The 16504-nt window shown below is 46.1% G+C and overlaps 1 protein-coding gene across 2 annotated transcripts in view; it reads left to right on the top strand.

The window, feature by feature from the left end:
• The first annotated feature begins 13886 nt into the window (after positions 1-13886).
• The window catches only part of GALNT1 (polypeptide N-acetylgalactosaminyltransferase 1), an 80780-nt gene continuing 78162 nt past the window's right edge, over positions 13887-16504 (top strand). The window contains exon 1 of one of the 2 annotated variants that reach the window (XM_084780885.1): positions 13887-15476. The gene's annotated coding sequence lies outside the window, so the exon portion shown is untranslated. Of the gene's footprint in view, positions 15477-15939; positions 16073-16504 lie in introns of those variants that run through there. The other variant, XM_084780884.1, reaches the window with a different exon arrangement.

Genomic DNA, 16504 nt, shown 5'->3' with positions numbered 1-16504 from the left:
AAAAACAATGACCCTACAATGCATAATAGAAATGTCAACCAGTTCTTTCCTCATGTGTGTATGGTACGCATGCACATGTATGTGAATGATGTTCCTGAGTGTATGGGCACGTGTAGGTCCAGGGCTGATGCTGGAGCCTTCTCCACTGTGCTCACGTTTATTGACTGAGGCACAGCTGCTCCATGAATCTAGAGCTCACCGGTTCTCATCAGTGTAACTAGCCAGCTTGCCCTGGGACACTCTCTCTGAATCCCGAGTGCTAGGATTATAGGTAGCTGCCGCACCTGTCTGGCTTCTAAGAGGGCTCTAGGGATCCCAACTCTGGCCTTCACACTTGCTTGGCTAGCACTTCATCTACTGAGCCATCTCTCCATCCCCCAAATACAATCCTCAGTAGAATAAATTCAGTTAAGGAAAAGTTTGTTGTAGAGCTAAAGAGCGAAAACCTATGTAAATGCCACTTGTAGGGGGACACACTTGAAACACAAAGTGGAGAAAATTGAAAATGAAAGCACAGGAGAAATGCCACACAGAAATCGGGGTAACGCCGTGTTAATGTCAACAAAACTGACACTAGGTGAAAGCAAAGACTCTAGACCCCATTGGTTAAGGAAACAGTTTCTGAGGGGAGGAAGCAGGAGACCCCTGGAGTCAATCACTTTCCCATCATCCACTGAGAAATTAAAATCTGAGTGGATGATTACGTGTTTGGGACGTCAGTGAGGAAAATGGATCGCCTGAGGAAGCACACTGCCTGAGAGCCACACAGTCTCCCTGGTGCCCCAGATTCTATCATTGATTTCATTTTCTCATGGCTGGAAGTTTTTCTAACCAATCAGCCATCAGAAGTAGCACTCGCAGTGGCTTCTGGTTATGAACTCTCCTCTCTATAGTGAGAAGTCCAGTGTGTGTGTGCATACATAAGAGTACGACCGTGTGTCTGGGGTGTATTATACACTATACACTTATAAATATCTACTATAAATTCAGCTTCCCAATTTTAGGATTTGCTTGAGATCATTTGTCTGAGAAAATACATTGAGAAATTTCCCTAAGGGAAAAATGTAATATTATGCTTTAGCTAACTGAGTCAGCGACAGATAGCTGCCAGAGTTACTAACAAGTATTTAAAGAAATGAATGCACTGTAAGGCCTCTGGCCCTGGCGATGCCTTCTAAGGATAGGGTTGGTAGCAACTGTTTGACCATTTGCAATTCACCCTTTTGCAAGATGAAGCCTTAGCTTCATAACTGTGGGGTTAAAAATTCTCAAAGACTTTTCTGGAAGGTCTTTGGGACTGGGTGAAAATGGAGCAGCTCTACCTGCCAGAAGAGCAAGGCTAGGAGAGCTGTGTATTGAATACACATCTCCAAGCACTTATAAATCATGCTAAAGATGGAGGAAGATGATGCTAAGAGATCTATCTCATAGCTTAAAAGAAGTATGCTCTTAGGACTTGGAAGCAGGAGAGCTGGCCCCATCCCTCACTGGCTGCAGCACTTAGGAGAGTAGGCTCTGCTCCTCTCCTGGGCAGCACAGTAGAGCTGGTCCTGATGGTGCGGGCCCAGGAGAGCTGGCCCCAAGGGCATGAAAGTGGGAGAGCTGTCCTTGCCCCCCACCTTGGTAGTGCTGTAGAGTTGGCCCTGGTGGTGTGAGCACCAGAGGAGCTGACTAACTTAGCTACCACACAGGCCCAGATGCAGGGCTTGGAGTTGTCCCACTCCAACATCTACCCCTTTTATGAACTACTGGGGCACATGAAGGGACTGGTCCACTAGAACCAAATCTGTAAGATATCCACAGCACAGGGCAACAACAGGATGTCCTAGTGAGAAGCCAGTAGTGATGGTGTAGCAGAAACCAGAGGCCTGGAACCAGACCAATAACTCACTGCAATGAACATTTGCAAGTAAAGCTGTTTGGGCAAAAGAGTATATACTGTGTGACACACCATGACGCACTGCAACTTCCACAGTGAGATGTTCATTTGTCTATTATCTTATTTTCTTGTGGGGGGAGTTGCAAGGATGGCTATGGAGGGATGGGGAGATGCGTGAGATTAGTGTGCATGGTGTGAAATTCATAAAGAATCAATAAAAAGTTAAATTTTTAAAAAGGATGCTCTTTTTTCATACTTGAAGGAATCTATCCTGTACAAGATACGGCCTATTTAACATCCCAGTGAGGAAGGGGAAGGGTCTCATGAATTTGATAGGCAGGTGGTGGGAGAGGAAAGATGTTTTCTTCAGTGGTGTAGTCACTGGTGAAGGCACATGGTCCTGTAAGCAGACCTTCACCCACACTCCAGTGAGCACTCCTAATGAAACCCACTGGGTCATAAACTTAAATAACAGACAAACAAACAAACAAGACCCCACATGTACATAGAAGGGGAACGAGATGAGAAGCAGAAGAGGACCAACCAGAGGGGAACTAGAGGGATGGGGTGAATGTGACCAGAACGGATTATTTATACGCATGTATGAAAATGTCAAAACAAAACTCAACAGATCAGTGTCTGTAAGAATATTCCTTAGCTAGTTGTTTTCTTTCATTGGAGACAGGGGTGGAGGTGAAGGGGTGATAGGGATGTAGATTTTTTTCCATCACATAAAGCTTTTTATTTTATTTTATTTTATTTTTTTTTTTGAGACAGGGTTTCTCTGTGTAGCCTCGGCTGTCCTGGACTCACTTTGTAGACCAGGTTGGCCTCAAACTCACAGCAATCCACCTGCCTCTGCCTCCTGAATGCTGGAATTAAAGGCGTGCCCGCCACCACTGCCCGGCTTCACAAAAAGCTTTTATTCTCACTTGCTTTTTAAAAGGTCCTGTTGTATGTTCTTCTTTACGGTGATAGCAGGAATATAGTCTGAGGCCACATGTAGGATAGCCACAAGGAAAAAGCAAAACAAGATGCAATGTCCATGATCCTAAGACAGAAACAGCAATAAGCTTATTGCAGATGAAAAGCAGGAGAGGAAAAGAACCAATTTCACCTTCTGTAGTCGTTTACTAAATAGATGGCCTGTAGTGGATGTAAACATGTTTTTGCTTTGATCCCAAGTAATGGCTGGGGGACAGACTTGTGAGAGAGCAGGTGATGTTTATCCATTTAGAAGTCAAACCACCTCGTTGGGGGGCGGGAGGAGGAGGGATGGGTGAGACGGCTTGGTTTTTGCCGGCTGAAACACATCTTAGTACAGACTCAGAGAGGAGATATATATATGAGGCCAAAACAGGAGGTGGGGCTTTTGCGGCCTTTGTATTGTTTGACTGTTCATCGCTCCACTTCGAGACGCTCCTAGAGAGGACTGCTCCAGCGAAGGCTTCAAGGCTCCAGGTTCCAGTTGCTGTTCCAGGTTCCAGCAGCAACTTTGGTGGAATTGCTGGTCTGCTGAAGTCCTGCCGACTGGACTGTGCCAGGGGAATCGCTCCCACGAACTGAATTCAAAAAGATCTACTTCGCCTGTTCCCATTAACCCCTTTTCTCTCTCATCATCTAGAGTTGGTTGGCTGGAAGGGAGGTTTAAGCATTTTTTTAAAAATTTATTTAGTTATTGTATATGAGTGCTTTATCTGCAGAAGAGGGCATCAGATCACATTATAGATGGTTGTGAGCCACCATGTGGTTGCTGGGAATTGAACTCAGGACCTCTGGAAGAGCAGGTGGCACTCTTAACCACTGAGCCAACTCTCCAGCCCCAGGTTTAAGCTTTTAAAGAACCCCAAATAAAAGAGGCTTGGAAAAGGCGAAGCCTACAATGGCCTGTTGTGATATACTTTGAAATTTATTTTTTAATTACTGTAAAGTGAGAGCAATGAAAAAGAATTGGCAGAAAAAAGTAACTCTAAGTTAACAAAAGAGACAAGAAACGGCTGTCTATGTTCCATTTTCACAAAGCTGTGAAATATTTTTACCAGAAGAGGGAAAAGTAAGTGGCCCTTACTTTTAAGGGCCCTTACTTTAAGGACTCAATATAAATAACAAAGTCAATCAAACTTACTAAGAGTTTACAATATAAGAAGAACTTACTTGTCCATTCCTTTGGTAGATGATTAGTGCATCCTTACGGATTGAAATTTTGAGAAATGATTGTGCTGCTTCTGCATGCTCTGCACATTATCAGTGCTGCTGACCACGCACATGAGAAAGCCTGTTTGTTATATAACCACCTTACAAAGAAGAGCTGCGAGCGTTCATGAACACACACACACACACACACACACACACACACACACTCACATACACACACACACTTTTATAAAATGTCATCACTCTGTCTTAAAGGGAAACCACCTAAGAGCTTTCTGGAATAGAAACAACTCGTTTGCAGGGAGAGTGAGGCCTTTGGATGTCCAGGTTCATGTAGAAACACAATAGAGCAACACCTTGGAAAGGCTAATGGAAAGTGGCTTGGGACATCAAGTGCCGTGAGCAGCCAAGTTATCAGTCTGCAAGTCAGAGAGAATGGGCTGGACACGTGACGGGTAATTAAAACAATATGAACACACGCTCTGGGAAAATGAGAATTAAAACAGATGAAGACAGAGAATTCAAGAAATTATTGTTTCTCAGAACAGCAGCAGGAAGAGCCCTTCAGGCTATTGCCAGGCAGCAGAAGCGAAACAATTTGTTTAAATTAAACAAGTACCGAGAAGGCTTCCAGATGTGTGGATTTGATAAGAAAGCTGGACCTACTTCAGCAGAGACACAGGAGTTAGGGAGGCGGCAGGCGTGCCTGGCGGCTCACACCTGGAATTCTGGAACTTGGGAGGCTGAAGCAGCAGGAGAGTTATAAGCTTGAGACTAGCCTGGGATACAAGGGGGAGACCTTGTCTCAAGAAAAAAAATTTTTTAAATAAAAGAAAAAATTTGTTATTAACTTATGAGAGGATGAAAATGATTATTTTATTGCCAAGGGAAAAACTGAGAAACTCCCTTAAAATTAAAACTCTGCTTACACATACCAAATTAAATGTAGCATGATTCTGAATGACATGGGACACAGTGAATGATAAGCTGTTTGAGCTTGGATTTGGAAGATTTACTTTGTGTACGTGAGGGAGAACAGTAAAGAAACTGCTGACGTGACGGCTCTGTTATTAGGGGGCCGACGTCTAGTCCAGGTGTCAGTCAACCTGACCGTATCTGGAATTAATTAAAACCCAAATGGCTGGGTACATTTTGTTTCCTAATTAAATCATTTGAACTGGGAAGACACACTTTTAATCTGGCTTCTTCTGAGGTGGGAAAAATACACCTTTAATTTAGATCTTTTGAAATGGAAAGATGCATCTTTAGTTCGGGCCATGCTTTCTGCTGGTCGCCTAAATAAAGGACGCTAGAGAAGGAAGCCCTCTCTTTCTTTATATGCTTGCTCTTGCTGGGAAGTCCATCATTTCTTCACTGGCATTAGAACTCAATTCTTAGGATTCTGGCATATACTGAAGACCAGCTGAGACATGTGGCCTCGTGGACTGAACAATTTCTGGATTATTGGACGTTCTGTTCATAGACAACCACTGTTGGACTAGTTGGACCACAGCCTGTAAGCCATGTAATATATATATATTTATATATATGAGTTTTGTTCCTCTAGAGAACCCTGACTAATACATATTTTGGAACCAGGAGTGGGATATTACTTTCAGACCTGATCATATTGTTTTATGGAGGATTGTGGAAGGCATTTGGAACTTTGGGCTAGAAAAGCCATTGGGTGTTTAACATTTGGGGAGCCTTTCTGTGGGAGCAAGGCAGTAAACAGGGATCCTCCCTAGCCTCTGTATAGACTCCTGCCCCCGGCTTCCTGCTCTGGTTGAGTTCCTGTCCTGATTTCCTTTGATGATGACCAGCGATGTGGAAGTGTAAGCCAAATAAACCCTTTCTTTGCCAAGTTTCTTTTGATTATGGCATTTCATCACAGCAATGGTAACCCCAACTTCATCACAGCAATGGTAACCCCAACTTCATCACAGCAATGGTAACCCCAACTTCATCACAGCAATGGTAACCCCATTGGTAACCCCAACTGGTACTAGGAAATGTATAAATGAGATAGATATTCTTAGACTTTGGCAGAATCCGCACATTGGTTCTCTGACCTATGGAGTGAGGGCTATTGCGGTTGGAAAGGCTAAATGGAAGTTTTAATAGTGGCCTCTGCCAAGGAAGGTAGTGAATCAAGAAGAGTATCGCATCTCTGAAGGAAGTGCAGACATTAGCGCCGCCATTAACGACTTGAAAGATGCAGGGGTGGTGGCTCCCACCACATCACCTTTACCTCTCCTATCTGGCCAGTGCAGAAGTCAGGTGGCTCATGGAGAACGACAGCTGGTTATTAAAACTTCACATCAAGAAGTGAGTCCAATCACAACTGCTGTACCAGATGTGGTGTCTTTACCAGATCAGGTTAACACATCTCCTGGACCATCAGAAACAATTTGCTTTTCAATTGGTAAGCCCAACTGCATACCTTTCCAGTTTTACCTCAGGTATATATTAACCCTCCAGCCCCATGTCAGAACTTAGTTTGAAGGGGTCTTGTTCATCTGTCTTTTCCACAAAGTGTCATATTGGTTCACTGTATTGATGACGTTTATGCTGATTAGAAAAAAATGAGCAAGAGGGAATAAACACTTTGGATTTGCTGGTAACATGGATGCACATCTGAGTATGGGGAATAAATCCAACCAAAATTCAATGATCTCAGTGAAATTCTGAGGAATCCAGTGGTGTGGGGCATGGAGAGATATTCCTTCTGACATGAAGGATAAGTTATTGTACCTGGCCCCTCCCACAACTGAGAAAGAAGCATGTCTAATGGGCATGTTCGGATTACAGAGACAGCACGTTCCTCACTTGAGTGTGTTACTCAGATCCAAATACCAAGTGACTTGGAAATCTGCTAGCTTTGACTAGTGCCTGGTTCAGGAGAAGGCTTTTCAACATGCCCAGGCCGTTGTGGAGGCTGCTCTAGTATTTGGACTGTATGATCCAGCAGATCCGATGGTACTTGTGGTATCAGCAGCAGATAGGGATGCAGGCAACTCTTTTCCCTTTTAGAGAAAGCTCTTACCTGATATTGGGCCTTTTTAAGATGAAGGAGTTAGGAGAAGGAAAGAGAAGAATGAAGCCACCTGAATATCCATGCGAACTGATCCTCCTGTCTGTATAGATTCCCTACCTGGCTGCTCCGTGGTATCAGAAGGTTTTATTGTAAACATGAGAGAGAGAGAGAGAGCCAGAGGCATCCGGAAGAGTCTAGGGAAGAGAGGCAAAGAAGTAGACTGAACGTGGCCAGCAGTTAGACATGACCAGGCCTATCTGCAAGAGAGTGGAGAAGGGCAGGGATAGAGGACAGAGAGAGCATGACGGAATGGCAGGAGCATAATAAGAAGATAGCAGGTTAAAAAAAAAAGGGTGAGTAGCTTCAGGGAAGGGACAGAGTCTAGGGACTGGTGTTGGGGCTTTGAAATTATGAGTAGGGGCTGAGGGGCCTGAAGGTTAGCATGAATTTTGATATGCTGATTGGTGCTACTCGGAAAAGTTAATGGAGAGCCATTTGCCCCCTTTGCAGGAGGAAAGGGAAACAAATCCTTTTGGTCGTCAGACTGGGCTTCACACGTTCCTGGGGAATGCTGGCTTTTATCTAACTGCCAGAAATCTTCCTATAGTCCAGTTTGAGCTCATTTCTGGCTATTTGGATTGCTCTTTGGAGTTTGGGGAACTGGAGTTTCCTTTGGACCCAACACTGTCTCTGCCTCCTCAGTCCTGGGATTACAGGTGTCGGTCACTCCACATGCTTTTGTGTAATATTGGGGATTAAATGCAGGCCCTCTGTGCATGCTAGGGACTCTGCTGATGCACACCACCAGCCCTGATAGCATCACTTTTTTTTTTCAATGTCTCATTATGTAGCCCTGGACGGCCTGGAGCTCATTATGTAGAGCATGCTGGCCTCGAATTAATGGAGCTCCACCTGCCTCTGTCTCCCAAGTGCTAAGATTAAAGGTGTGTGCCATCATGCCCAACTTATCCTTATTTTTAGTAATGAAAAGCTGAGTCATTTCAGGTTGCCAAGTAAGCCAGCCTAAGAAACACCAACCACACAACTCCAACAGTCTGAGGTGCAAGTGAGTTCAACTCCTTACCTTTGGTAAGTGATCTTTGAGAGGCATTTGTGTACTGTAGAGTGGGTCACTGCTCCTGTGGGTCACAGTTCGTTGCTTTCCTTCAGAAATATATATCATGTTTAAGGTTTCTGTCCTGTGGTTTCTGCTGTGCCACCAAGCATGGCAGGCACATCCTACCTGCTGACTTTATATTTGGCCATATGAGTTAAGTTGAACAATAAATATGAACAGGAAGGAGCAATGGACAGAATTGAAGAGTGGCTTTTAAAAATATCCTGTGTTCATTGGCACAGGAGACAACTTCCTGAACAGAACACCAACAGCTCAGGCCTTAAGGTCAACAATTAATAAATGGGACCTTATGAGGCTGAGAAGCTTCTGTAAGGCAGACAACACTATCAACAGATCAAAGCGACAGCCTACAGACCGGGAAAAGATCTTCACAAACCCTACATCTGAAAAAGGTCTAATATTCACAATATATAAAGAACTCAAGAAATTAAACACCACCAAACCAACTAACCCAATTGAGAAATGGGGCTCAGAACTGAACAGAGAATTCTCAACAGAGGAATATCAAATGGCTGAGAAACACTTAAAGAAATGCTCAACCTCCTTAGTTATCCAGGAAATGCAAATCAAAACAACTTTTGAGATTCCATCTTACATCCATCAGAATGGCTAAGATCAAAAACTCAAGTTACAGTACATGCTGGTGAGGATGCAGAGAAAGAGGAACACTCCTTCATTGCTGGTGGGAGTGCAAACTTGTACAACCACTTTGGAAATCTATCTGGTGCTCTCTCTGAAAACTGGGAATAGGGCTTTCTCAAGACCTAGGTATTCCACTCCTTGGAATATACTCAGAAGATGCTCCATCACACAACAAGGACATATGCTCAACGATGTTCATAGCAGCCTTATTCATAATAACCAGAACCTGGAAACAGCCTAAGTGTCCCTCAGTTGAAGACCAGATAAAGAAACTGTGGTAAATTCACACCATGGAATACTACTAAGCTAACAAAAACAAGGAAATCCCAAAATTTGTGGACAAATGGATGGGACTAGAAATGATCATACTGAGTGAGTTAACCCAGAAGCAGAAAGACTCACATGGTATATAATCACTTATAATTGGGCACTAGCCCAAAAGGCATGTCCCATGAAAGTCTTCACTTACCAGGAGACTGGGATAGACGTGAGGACATCCTATTTGTATTCTAGGTAAGAGAAATATAGGAGATGGGGAAATAGAAGGAGCCAGAGGGTCCTAGAAAACTACAAGAAAAACATCGTGATGGGTGGATCGGGGCCCAAGGGGGTCTGTTCAAACTATTGCACTAACCAAGTACAATATGTGCAGTAAACATTGAACCCCTTACCTAGATCTAGCCAATGGACAGTACATTCTCCACAGTTATGTGGAGAGCAGGGACTGACTCTGACATGAACTCTGGTGCCCTATATTTGACCACTTCCCCTTGGTAGGGAGGCCTGGTGGCACTCAGAGGAAGAATAAACAGGCTACCAAGATGAGACTTAATAGCCTCAGTCACAAGCATAGGGGAGGGGAATAGGGTGAAAGCAGGAGGGAGAGAAGAATGGGAGGATACAAGGGATGGGATAACAACAGAGATGTAATCTGAATAAATTAATTTTAAAAATCCTGTGTTCGCTGGGTGGTAGTGGCACACACCTTTAATCACAGTGCTCAGGAGGAAGAGGCCGATGGATCTCTGTGAGTTCAAGGCCATCCTGGTCTACAGACTGAGTTCCAGGACAGCCAGGAATAAAACAGAGACACTCAGTCTTGAAAAACCAAAGAAGAAATTCCTGTGTTCACTCCTCTGGAACTACGGCTCTGTCATGGGAACTCCACTCCCTTAGCCCAAGTTCCAAAGTGAGAAGGCACACAGCTAATCCCATCCAAGACTAGAATTTTAAAATTCTATTTCCCACATGTCGACATTCTTATTAGTACAGCTTAATCTGAAAATGTCTGACCACAGGCACGCTCATTATTTCCCTTTGGAATTGTTGAAGTCAGAGGAGGAAAAAAATTAAATTTATTTTGAGTACAGACCATTAGAAAGTATTCACTTCATGTGGTCTTACGTGTTTATATCCAAAGCATTTCTTCTCTTCAGATGAAGTTCTAAGATCCATTCAAGACTCCTTTTAATAAGGAAAAGGGCTAAGCTGGACAAAGCCCGTAATATATCTTTGTAACGATGAGCTTACAGAACAGTATCAGGGGGCCAGGGGCACTGGGTGAGACATGAAAGTGTATTCACTAAAGGAGAAAGAGAATCAGCACCACAAACGTTCCAGAAAAATCCTCACAAGTTCCTGGTCCCGTTTGTGCTCAACGATTTCATAAATAGCACACAAAAGAACTGGGCTGTTTGGGATGAAATTTAGAGAAGTGTCTTCTCCCGAGAAGCCAATGGGTAAACCTTTCTTTTTGCCTCCATCTCCCCCTCCTCCAATGTGTTGAAGAGACACTGCTGTTTTTCCATATTTTGGTTTTAGGAGGGTGTTCCAAGCTGACTAGACTCTTCGGCAAGGCTTGGAAGGAGAGAGAAAGAAACCAACCGGCCTGCTGGCCTTACTTCATCATCCTGAATGCTTTTTGTATGCAACTTCTATCTCTGTTCTCCTTCTGTCTCAATCATTGCTCTATTTGAAAAAAAAAATCATACTGATGACTTGTTTGGCTTTATTCCATTTAGTGTGTGTGTGTGTGTGTGTGTGTGTGTGTGTGTGTGTGTGTGTGTAAGCATATTGCACGAAACAAGAGTAGTGCACAGCTTACATTACCCAAATAAATTTAATTATTTTCTACATATAAAAGAATAGCCCACAGCTCTGGGTATTACATATGAAACAAACAGGAGACTCAGAAAAGGAGAGAGAGGAAGGCAGTTGACTGGGGATCTTGGGACCTGAGAAACAACCAGTTGCCTGAAAGTTTCTTCTTGCCTCATATATCCTGAACTAGCACAGGAGAAGCAGGCAGATCCTTTTAAAAATATAAGAAATGTCTGCTTTCTCCAGGCAGAGGGCCAGGAAAAGGGCAATGTAGGTACATGGAAAATTTCTTTTGGACAATACCTGCCTATTCCAGCCAAACGCTACAAGAAAAACAAAAGAAAACGTGACCTCACTTCTACTAGCCCAGTCAAGACGCTGAATTGAGAGCCCAGATTCCCACACCTTCGCCAGGCCCCCTCCTGCCCACTCCTGCTTGCTGGGTAGTATCTGTAGAGACTAACTGGGGCACCAGGATCCTATACACCTGGGTAGCGACAGAGTGGGTGGCACAGAATCATGACCCAACTACTTGCAAGGGCACCACTCTGAATAAAGAAGACAACCTCCCAAGGTTACACACTGTCTGCTTTCCTGGATGTACATTCTTGGAATGACAAAATTATAGAGCTAGAGAACAGAGCAGTGCTTGCTAGGGTTTGGAGATAGGGGAGGAGTGACAATAAAAGGCTAGCTCGAGGGGCGAGGGGGAGCTTTCTGGTGATTAAATAGTTCTGTGTCTTGATTTTGGGGGTGGTCACAGGAGTCCATATGCAGTAAAATGGCAGAGGCTTCTGGGTGTGTGTGTGTGTGTGTGTGTGTGTGTGTGTGTGTATGTGTGTGTGTGTGTGTGTGTGTGTTCGTCACGTTTTCTTTTGTTTTTCTTATAGTATTTGGCTGGAATAGGCAGGTATTGCCCAAAAGAAATTTTCTAGCTGGGCGTGGTGGCGCACGCCTTTAATTCTAGCCCTCGGGAGGCAGAGGCAGGAGGATCGCTGTGAGTTCGAGGCCAGCCTGGTCTACAAAGCGAGTTCAGGACAGCCAAGGCTGCACAAAGAAACCCTGTCTCAAAAACAAACAAACAAACAAACAAAAAAACAAAAAAGAAATTTTCTATGTATCTGCATTGCGCATGCGCACACGTGCACAACCCCCCACCCCCCCATACCAGCCTGCTGAGTATGCTGTTATACTACTTATAGCAGATGCAATGGCGCTAGGTTAGGACATAGCACAACTCCAAGTCTCAGCTAACAGGAGTTTAGAGCTGCCAGGCCTTTGACTGGCAAAAATAAAAATAGTGAATTAAAAGAAAAAATAATCAAATGATACTGCATGAGTGTTTTGTTCAGTTTTATATAGTTAGGTCACCTGGCTTTGCCGGCTAGTCTGATTACTTCCCCTTAGTACGCCTTAAGCCCTTCTGTTTTTCAGATTGGGTCTTGCTGACTCCATAGGCTGTCCTTGAACTTGCCATCCTCCTGCTTCTGCCTGGAGTAGCTGGGTTTAAAGTCCTGCCACAGCATGACCAACTTGCTGGTCACTTTCATTCATCATCTTTGTCATTCCGTCACACCTATTGGTGCTTGATACACAGTTTTGTATAACCCATATTTTCTCCCTGTCCTTCTATCGCTGTGGCCAATTGCTCTTAGCAGATTACTCTGCAGCAGGAAGCATCCTTTTAAAGTTTTCTAGTTTATCTGGTAAAATGCTTGATAACGGTAACTTAAAGGAAGGTGAGCTTATTAAGGGAGGGTGGGTTTATTTTGCTCTACAGTTTGACAGCACAGTCCTATATGGCGGAGAAGGCTTGGTAGCAGGAGGGTGAGAGACGAACCCTGATGCTCCATCACTCCTGTTTATTCAGTCCGGGACCTCAGCATATGGAATAGGGCTGAGCACAGAAAAGGGTGGTTGCGGAGGGATCTTCTCATCTCAGTCAGTCCTCCCTGGAAATCCTCCCTGACACATCCAGAGGGCTATCTGTCTCCTAGGAGATTCTGAATCCTGTCAAGATTAATCATCCCATTCCCACATCCCTCCATTAAAAAGACACTTCACAGGAACCATTTCCTTGCTTTTTGACTAGTTGGGGACGAATGACTAGGACAACTTACAGTGGTGGAAATCGCAACAATTCATTTAAAAATCCATCAAATAAGGAAAAAGCAAAACAAAACCTGACCTGTTTTTTTTTGTTTTGTTTTGCTTTTTCAAGACAGGGGTTCTTTGTGTAGCCTCGGCTGTCCTAGACTCACTTTGTAGACCAGGCTGGCCTTGAACTCACAGAGATCTGCCTGCCTCTGCCTCCTGAGTGCTGGGATTACACATGTGTGCTAACACACATGGCTTCTGACCTGTATTTTTATCCAGCCCAAAGACAGTCCTCCCCCTGAGGAGGCTCATACCAGTGTGGGGGGAAATTTGAGTTCTGGGGCACAGCGTAAATGGGAAGCAACAATGGAGAAGAACATAGGCAAAAATTACATAGATTATTCCTTCCTTAGGATTCCCTTGTCTGTTATTTCAGCTAACCTGATCTGTGTCATCTCACCTACTCCTTCTTGATAAATCTTGACCCTGGAGAAACATCTAATTTTTTTCTGCCCTTAAAGATGCCCCCATTTCCACCCTGTTTAACAGATAAAATCAAGACACATTTTTAAATAACTTGTAGTGGTAGGCACTGAGGTGACAAAGGAGTAAATGTACTTGATTAGACAACCCCAAGTCTAAGGGTGTCTCTGTGTAGCCAAAGCTGTCCCAGACTTGCTTTGTAGATCAGGCTGGCCTTGAACTCACAGAGATCCACCTGCCTCTGCCTCCTGAGTGCTGGAATTAAAGACATGTGCCTACCACTCCTGGCTGGAAAACTGCATTTTATTACATTATAAAACGCAAACAGCACACAGTTTTTTGACTCTAGGCATTTTAATTGTAAACAATATTTGTAAAGAGATACAAAAGGTATTGTTATTTTAGGCTTCTTAGAGGAACACAAGAAATCTTTAAAACTTGTTTTATTGGGACATTTGACATACCAGCATTCACATGTCTCAAATGTACATTGGGTTGTTTTGGGTTTATCTACAATGTGTACACTCATCTTACTGTTTTAGAAAATGTCCAACACTACAAAAAGATCTGCAAAGATCGTGGTCAATCTCCACATTCCTGTCCCCAGCCTTAAGCAGCTGCCACTCACCAACTGTGGGATTTTTCTAGATGTAAGGAAGACTGTAGGGTCCTGTGTATAACTGAGAACCCAGAAAACCTTTCCAACGAGGCTACACTGTTTTACAGTTCTATAATACGAGAAGGTTGTAATTTGTCCACCTCCTCACCAACCATTCTTGTCTGGGTTTATACTTTTTAATTGCAGCCATTGTAGTGGGTGTGAAGTTTTCCCATTGTGGTTTTAATTTGCATTTCCCTAAGTGACTAATGATGCTGAACATCACTTGTAATCCTCTAAATATTTTCTTTAATATGTATTCTTTCATCTACTTGTAAATGGATTATTGGCCTTCTTTATTGAGTACGAGGAGTGCTTTAACATAATGTGAACACAAACTCTGTATTTAAAGACACATGGCTTGCAAGTCTTCCTCCAGCCTAATGTATCTTTATGATTTTTTTTTTGATACATTGTTCTTTTAAAGTCCACATTTTATTCAAAATATAGTTTTCCGTGTGGACCCTTAACAGGCTAATGATCGACTTGGTTTCAAAACATTACATTAGTATTTTTAAAATGGCACCTTTTAGCCATGCAGGCACTGTTGCCTTGCCTGTAATCCCAGCACTCTAGAGGTGGATTTGCTTCCCAATAGAGTACTCGGAACATGTAGATAAGTAAAACAAGATAGTAAAACCGTAGAGGTAATTTTTAAATGTCATTTTCTGAGGCCCGGAGGCCCCGCACAAGGTCTACTCTCAATCTATTGACAATACAGATCTAAAAGATTAAAACGGAGCCATTAACGTCTACGAGAGACCTTATCGCGTAGTTCCCAGCTTTGTGGTTGGCAAGCAGTTAAGATACAAGCCTCTCAATGCGCTATTGAGAAAACTGCAAAGGCGGTTGGTTTGGTTGCACCTGGGTGATGACTGAGGCCCATGGTTCTGTCTGGCACAGAGCAGGGAGGCCACGCTGGGTTCTGAAAATGAGTAGTGAGGTCGGCTTCACCAGGGAAAGGGGCGGAAGGCATCAGCAAGCAGCCCCTATTCTAGGGGGTTGGGGGAAAAGGCGGTATTTTTTTTTCCTGGTCCCCCGAGGTCCGACGGCCTCTTCCGGCGGTGCGGGCCGGTGGCCTCCCCTCACCGCCCACCCTCGGTTCTGCAACCAGTCGCCGGCGCCAGGCTCGACCGAACCACTCATCCGGCCACAGGTGGCACGGCATCAGGCGTGGCCTTGTGCGGCAGCCCCGGGCCTGAACGTTGCGACGGCGCCTTCGTAGTCTGCCTCTCGCGGCCGGCTCCCCGAGGCTTTACTTGCTGCCGCCGTCTTTATCCGGACACAGGTGGGCATCCTCTCCGGCCCGAGGCCCCCGCCGCAACATCCCGATCCCGCGGCTCCGGGCGGGTGAGACAGGAAGCGACCGCACGCCGGAACCAACCGCGGCGGGGGCTAGGGGCGCAGCGGGCCGCAGCCGAGGGGGCGCCTGCTGCTGCGGGGGGGGGGGGGAGGGGCCGGGCATCCGGTGAGCGCAGCCCGGGCCATCCCCCCCGCGCAGCCGCACCGGCCGCCGCGGCAGAGCTAGTCCCGGGAGGAGGAGAACTGCGCCCCGGCCGCCTTGCGCGCGAGCGCGCCGCGCCGAGAGAGAGACGCCGGACGAGCGCCGGGCGCGGCTGCATGAGGCGCGGCGGGAACTAGCGCGCCGAGCCCGTGAGGCCCGCTGGGCGCTCAGGCTGGGGGCGGGCGCAGCGGAGGCGGAGCTCCGGCCGGGCCCGCCCGCTCGCCCGCCCGCCCGCCCGCGGGGGGCGCCGGCGGCAGAGGCCGAGGAGGCGGCGCGGCGGACGGCGGCCCGAGAGGAGCGCCCGCGCTGCGGCCCGCGGGAGCGCGCCGCCACCGCCCGCGCCGGCCTGAGGAGCGCCTGCCGCCGCCGCGCGGGCCGAGGTGAGTGCGCCGCAGGCCGGCCGGTGGCGCGGGAGGGGAGGGGAGGGGAGCGGGGCGAGGCGGAGGCCCGGGCGCGCCGGCGTCCTCGGCCCTTTGTGGCCGCGCGGCGGGGGCGCAGGGTCCGGCGGTGGGGACTCCCGGGCCGCCGGGGCGCGCGGCGTCTCCCTCTGCCGGGCAGCCGCGCAGAGCTGCGAGTTGGCGTCCTAGTTTGACATTGAGTTAGAAACCGTTTTTCTTCGCTAGACGGAAGTTTGTTTTATTGACAGAGGTAGATCTAAACATGGCTCCTGGCTGCTTCGGCCGTGTGGGACTTGCAGCCGCGGTACCCGGCTGACCCCGGCGGGTCTGGAGCGACGAGGGAAGGAGCCTAGGCTCGGGGCCGAGGTCTGTGCCTGGGAAGTAGCGGGCTTTTTGGCGGTGGGAATGAATGAA

Source organism: Acomys minous (genome assembly GCF_964271855.1).
Source record: "Acomys minous genome assembly, chromosome: 4".
NCBI classification, from domain to species: domain Eukaryota; kingdom Metazoa; phylum Chordata; class Mammalia; order Rodentia; family Muridae; genus Acomys; species Acomys minous.
This window is presented reverse-complemented; position numbering and strand designations above follow the sequence as displayed.